We start from the raw sequence: 7,019 nt of genomic DNA, 5'->3' as shown, positions 1-7,019 counted from the left end.
GAAAACAGTTAAATTTCTTCGTGTTGCAATTTGTTTAACGTTATGCCCTAAAAGCGACTAAAATGACTGGACTATCTGGATGGGCGTGTTCGAAACCCTAGTGGTATATGAGCACGTTAAAGTAGTTATCTATCTATCTATCTCGCAAAATAAACGAATGCAATAAATAGGAAGCGAAAACAACGTATGTGAAGTTCTGTATTTATTACATACCTTCTTTTATGTTTTACAAAAACGGTTTTAATTTAACGTCATAACAACACTTTGTTAAATCTATGATCAAAACTCCTTTCATGGATTCATTAATCGTTAAGAATCATACTCTGCGGCAGCCTTGTGTAATGTTTCAAATACAATATGACGTCATTTTAAAATCATATATGACGTAAGTAAATAAAAGGCACTAACTGCTGTAAAAAGAAAAAGGGAATTCCCCAATTTAGTTCAGTGAGTTGAGTGTTTGCACCGCAGGATTGAACCACATTGGTGGATCCATTCAACTGATTGGATTTTTTCTCGTTCATACCAGTGCACCACAAGTTGACAACTGATCAAAGGCTGCAGTATGGTCTTTCCTGTCTGTGGGAAAGTGCATATAAAAGATGCCTTGCTGCATTAGGAAAAATGTAGCAGGTTTCCTCTCATCATTATGTGTCAGAATTATATGATGATTAATTAATCAATGTGCTCTAGTGGTGTCGTTAAACAAAACAAACTTGAATGGTTGCATGGTTAAATGCAGAATGTTCATAGGGAGGGGTGCAATATTTTTAAAATGGCACATACAAAGTATACTGGCATGTATTACGGAACAAATGGCCGATCCAACTATTACATTACAAATGTATATTCATTTGATTGATATGTTAAAAACGCTATTTCCATATCACTTCGATGCTCAGGGGAACACATGCCAACGTCTCGCCATAGATTTTCTGTTTTGCTGAGATGGAGCAAAATGCCGTTCATAGCTTACAAGTCACTTAACACCAAATCTTTCCAAAATATTTGTTAAAATCAATTTTTAATGTAATACATTTAGCTAGTTACATTTGCATTAAATAAAAGCATACAGTGACTTTACCGACGCATACTGTAACGGGCTCAGCCATCAAATCAACGCATGTTTGAAATAAGTCTTATATCTTGTCTAACTGTCTAGTAACAATGTTAATTTTAGTCCTGCATTACCCAGTCATATTGTTTAATTAATCCACAAGAATATGTTATCACAGATGCAGTATGAATAGATTGATAGCTTTTACTACCCAAGTTTGTACAATCTGCAGATGCTATAAGCATGCATTTCTTTTATAGTGCACTTTCATGGGACTGATAATATCACTGTTAACTTCAATATATACTCTGTCAAAAAAGAAACACATAGGTGATAGGGAATGAAGAAAAGTGTTTGATTTTACAAAATATAGTTTGTTTGTACAATGTTGCTGAATGACCATGTTTGTTAATGTTCCTGGAATGGAACAGCATGCCCAAAAGCACCCTAAAACAAATGTAACACACGTTGTGCGATAATTGCAGAAAATCGGCGTGAAATGGTCAGATTTTTGCGAATGCACGTGAAACTCGGGAAAACGATTGGGGTAGTGATGGGTATTTGAAGCTGCAATGGTCGCAATGATGCCTCATTTCCCTTTCGACGTAGACGAGTTACAAGATGCCAAGACTAAGCCTGCCGAATCCAAATATTGCAATAGGCCGCCTCCAGTTAGATGAATCGCAGTCAGCTGTCGAACGCAACACGAACGTCCATCAGAGCACTATTTCACGTCTCTGGGACAGGTACCAGCAGTTTCAATCAGCTGAAGACCGGCCCAGAAGTGGAATACCTCGCATAACAACTGCAGCACAAGATCGCTACATCCGGGTTCTGCACTTGCCACAGCAACGAACACTGTTGGACGCATACCTGGTTTGAGAAGGGTGTCTGCACAAACCATTCGGAACTGACTTCAAGAAGCTGGTTTACGGGCTAGGAGATCGTATGTTGGCCCCGTCCTGCGACGTCAACATTGACATTTACGTGTTCGCTGGTGCACGAATGTACAGGGGTGGAACGTTTTAAACTGGCAGCGAGTATAGTTCAGCGACGAGTCACGTTTCCATCTACAGCGATGTGATGGACGATAACGTGTTTACAAACGCCACAATGAATGTTTGCCAACAACTGCGTCGCCCAAGTTGACAGATTCGGTGGAGTGTCATGATGTGGGGAGCCATCTCATACACCGGCAGAAGTGAACTTGTGTTCGTACAAGTCAACCTGACAGCTGTACGCTACTGGGATGAAATTCTTCGCTGTCACATGCTTCCCTTTTTGGATCGACAGAGAGAACTCTTTCAGCAGGACAATGACAGGCCGCATATGGCATGTGTAACAATGGAATTCCTGCAGAATGAGAACATTAATGTGCTGTCATGGCCATCAAGATCGCCAGATCTCAACCCCATTGAACATCTATGGGACGAACTGGACAGACGTGTACGCCAGGTGACCCGGAGCCTCAGACGCTTCCGCAACTGTCACATGCACTGCAGGAAGAATGGGCTAGGATTCCACGTGCCCGGATTCAGAGACTCATTCAGTCTATGCCAAGGAGATGTCTCGCAGTGATTGCCGCTGGTGGTGACCACAAAGGGTACTGATTTCAGCGCACTCGTGCGACGCTGTTTGGTGACAAAAACGCCTCCACTGCCGTCAGTCCATAGCAAGAACATTGTGACACACTCATGTCAAATGTGACTGTGATATAATCATAAACAACGAAATTATGCCACTTTGTATTAAAGAGAGAATTCCATGAATATTTCGTCTATGCGTTTCTTTTTTGACAGAGTATAAATGGAATACAGTACAATAGGAAACACGTTCATTTCATTTCCTCAGATCAGAAACTGTTATAAATGTTAAGGTTCAGTGTACACCAATATACATGTATGATATAATTATTATTCTTGATACTTGTTACTGTCTGGTGAGCTGTCATTTGCTGGCATGTTACGTGCATCCAAAAGGGAATACTTGGTTTCTGTGATATGTTTGTCTTACTTTCTCCAAATTCCTAAATACCACAACACGCTAGCTACAGGTGCGCAGCAACCTACAGCCCGAGCTCCTAGTTTACAGGTACAGTACCATCCTATAACAGGTTTACAGGGAGTGTCCCCATACTCAGTACACAACGTATGTGCAGCACTACTTGTATGACGAGACTGGATTTTCACTTTGATTAATGTTGGGCTTTCTTTCCCTACACACCATCACCAGTGTTCGAGATTAACGGTATGCCGAAATCCTGGGGATACCAGAATTTAATTTTGGATACCAGACTTCAATAATCCAGTATCCCACAGGCATACCATATAATGTTGTTTTTTTTTTTTAATCCTGCGTTTTTATTTTTCGCTGAAACAATGAAAGTCGTCATTTACTGGTGAAGGAATAGTATTTTCGAGCTCGTACCCAGTCTAATGCTATGCCGTAACAATATCTCCACCAACTCGTACCCAGTTTAATGCTACACTGGAGCAATAGCGGTGTAGCAATAGACTGGGAACTGGTAAGTCGCTATTCTTTTTGTTGAATGTTTCCTCCCTTCAAATTTTATTCGAGATATTGATACCACATCTGCAGGAAATTGATACAGGTAGGTTTACCATTAGTAATGTCAGAAACACTTATACCTTACTGCTAAATATTAATGTATGTCAGTATTACTCAAAAATAGATGCAGAAAATCTTTTAGCCGATTCCGTTTGCGAATTTCACGAATTTCCGCGATCTCGACTGCTGCATAACAATAGATTTGAAATGAAAACAGTGTCGTCCAAGTTTGTTACGATGTTAGTTATGAACTTCATTTAAGTGGGATACTAAATTAACAGGTGGGATACCGGATTTTGAAATGTTAGTATCCAACTGGGATATTGCCCAAAATGTTTAATCTCGAACACTGATCACAGCATACTGCCCATTGTGATCAACGTGTTCCCTGGAGTATGATGAGGCTTGTTTCAGCTGGTATACTCCAATGGTGGTATCTCTTAGCGGATCCATGTTCAACTTAGGGAAGTTTTGCAGCTCCACAGTTCATAGGCACGTGATGACAGGATAATTTAAATAGTCTCAATATACCACAATATACCCCTCAAAAGAACCCTCTAAGAATTTTGATTTTTTTTTTTAGTTAACCTGTTTCTCTCCGTGTAGTAAATATACTACTTTTAAAGCCAGTTGTAGTCTTATTTATTAAACTATACCAAGGTGCGGGACCAGGGTTTAGAGGGTGTCTGGACTCACGACAAAACGTTTTGGGTTTTTTCCCCATTTATTTTAAAGGGCCCAACAACGCAGTCCTCGGTCGCTCCTAGGCTGCAATGTTCAGTTCCCTTCGAGCACCACAACTATAGAAAGCATATATAAATTTGGGAACCTCTGCCAATTAAACAAATCAAAGCCCGTCCTAATAAAAAAATAAAAAATAAAAAATAAAATAAAAAAATAAACGAATTATTGTCCTCAGACAATGTTTTTTTTTTTTATTCCTTTACCAAGACAAACCTTGACCCACCTATACCCTACAATTGCGTAACCAGCAGAAATTCCCAACACCACACATACCTTCCATATCCACAATACCCGAAAGGAACCGCAACAACTCCCAAAAGACCGAAAACCATGTCATTAGGCCCGTTATTAAAGTGCTAATGTACAAGATTTTGCCATGTATATAGCCAATCCTGCAACAACAACAAAATTCCTGGATCCGAGCCTGAAACCATACATCTGTCATCAAATGCATTCCAAATATATATATATAATAATATTATTATATATATATATATATATATATATATATATATATATATATATATATATATATATATATATATATATATATATATATATATATATATATATATATATATATATATATATATATATATTATTATTATTATTATTATATTACAAATATTAAAAACGTAATTTGAAAGTCATTCAAATAGCATTACGTTAAAGTTTGGACTTTATTAAAGTCTAGACTTTAAGTTTTATAAGCACGGGCCCTGTTCGGTACTTTTGGCTTCTCCTGTTTACTTTTTGGTATTTTGTACGATCTTTTTCCGGCGTTATTTATTTAATTTCTGATTGGTTGACCTGAAAGGTTAAACTTTACTTCCGTCCGAGATGGTCGGAGTTGCAAACCTTCTTTCTATGGTCCTGATGAAGTGTTTTTAATACCTGATTATATCAATGTCATAAGGTATTTTTCAAGAAGCATATGATACAAATTAAGCAGTAAAAGTATGCTTAGGATAGGGTGCTGTTAAAACAAAATAAAACAAAACAAAAATAACACTGAATGTTTATCGGACATTGGGCTTTTAATCACAGTGAATAACTCAATGCAGCAACCACCGTATCATGTACTAGTGTCATTGAGAAATGGTTTATTATCCTGTCGTCAAGTACCTATGCCACAGTTGCATCATTCAGATTTCTAAATAGAGATTTCTTCTTCAGCAAATGGTTATCCTCTAAGTACTTGTGAAGATGGTTGCATTCCTCTGCCTGTATCTTGCTATATTTTCTGATTGACTGTCAGATGACACTAGAGGTTTTCTGTATTTGTTACAGATTGTCCCAGTAACTTGCAAAACCCCAATGTAAGGGATTATTTTATTAGGTACAACTTTATCTAAATATTTAAAATGCTTGAGTCTGCCATTTTCACTTTCTACTACCTTTCTTTCTAACTTTTGTTATCAGTCTGTTTGAGTTAGCTTCAGCAGTGGTGTGTTGTTTTTGGCCTTTTGGTAAATAGGATGGCATTTTCACATCAAGTCCTCGTTCTTGATTAAGAAACTCCACAGCATCCAGGAATCCTCTGTCTACAATACAAACATCGTTCACTTGGATCCACTCATTTATATTTTCTAAATTGTGTGAGAAGGCATGTTTTGTTATGGAGGCATCATTGTTTTTGCCATCAGCATAATACGGTCCTTAAATGCTCAAAATGTAACCATCTGTTCCGACAATAACCATAGGTTTCACCAACGGTCTGTGTTTGTGCATAGAAAAAGAACGTCTTTGGAAATAGTAATGTCCACTCTTTTGAATGTACACATATGTTCCATCCAGCACTATGACAGCCTGATCGAATGAAGAGTAAAATAATGTCCTAGCAATTGAGTTGTATGTAATCGGCAAAAGTTGTCATGTGTGATGTGCTTAAACCCAACGATTTCAGGTACAAAATTTGTCATCATGACTGACAATGTGGAATGTATTATCCTTTGCACCTGGTGTCTTTTCAAACCAAAGATAGCAGCTAGGATTTTATTGGGAAGACCAGTTCTTAGCTTTGTTAGGAACACATCTAGGCATGTAGGTAATGACTGCACAGCTGTTGCCAGAAGTGGCTGCAGATAACTTGTTAAATCTACAAACTGCTCTTTCATTAAACCGGTTAAACAGCAGCAGTCATCGTCCGTCATCATTAATGGAATGTTAAAGTTGATGTGACTTTGTTTTTTAATCATATGACGTATATTTTCCAGCAAGGAAACAATTTCCGTCCTCGAAAAAAATATCACGCTGTTTTGTCACAGAAATCATTGACAGTGCTGATTTAGAAAAATAAGTGTTTTCAATGTTTAAGACAGTGTCTGTTTCTAGAGACGATGCATATACCCTTTTCTATTAAAGCTTGTGTTCTAGCATGGTCAGGGATATTTACCAAGTGGTTTCGCTGATTTCCGGTCTTCTTACATATAATGCAATATTTGTGGCTCCTTTGGGTTGATGGAATTTTAAGCTTTATGGTCTTTGGGCTCAGAAGATTGGCTTGTGGTAATTCTTCATCAGCATGCCGTACTGTTGTAGCAGACTGTCGTCGGTACTTGGCATAACAAGCATTGCAGATGATCTTGTTGTTGTCCACTTCTTTTAAGAGGCATTTGCCGAGGTAGTTCGTGAGGTCACTGTTCACAAC

Source organism: Gigantopelta aegis, chromosome 12 (genome assembly GCF_016097555.1).
Source record: "Gigantopelta aegis isolate Gae_Host chromosome 12, Gae_host_genome, whole genome shotgun sequence".
Classification (NCBI taxonomy): domain Eukaryota; kingdom Metazoa; phylum Mollusca; class Gastropoda; order Neomphalida; family Peltospiridae; genus Gigantopelta; species Gigantopelta aegis.
Note: the sequence above shows the minus strand (reverse complement) of the source record.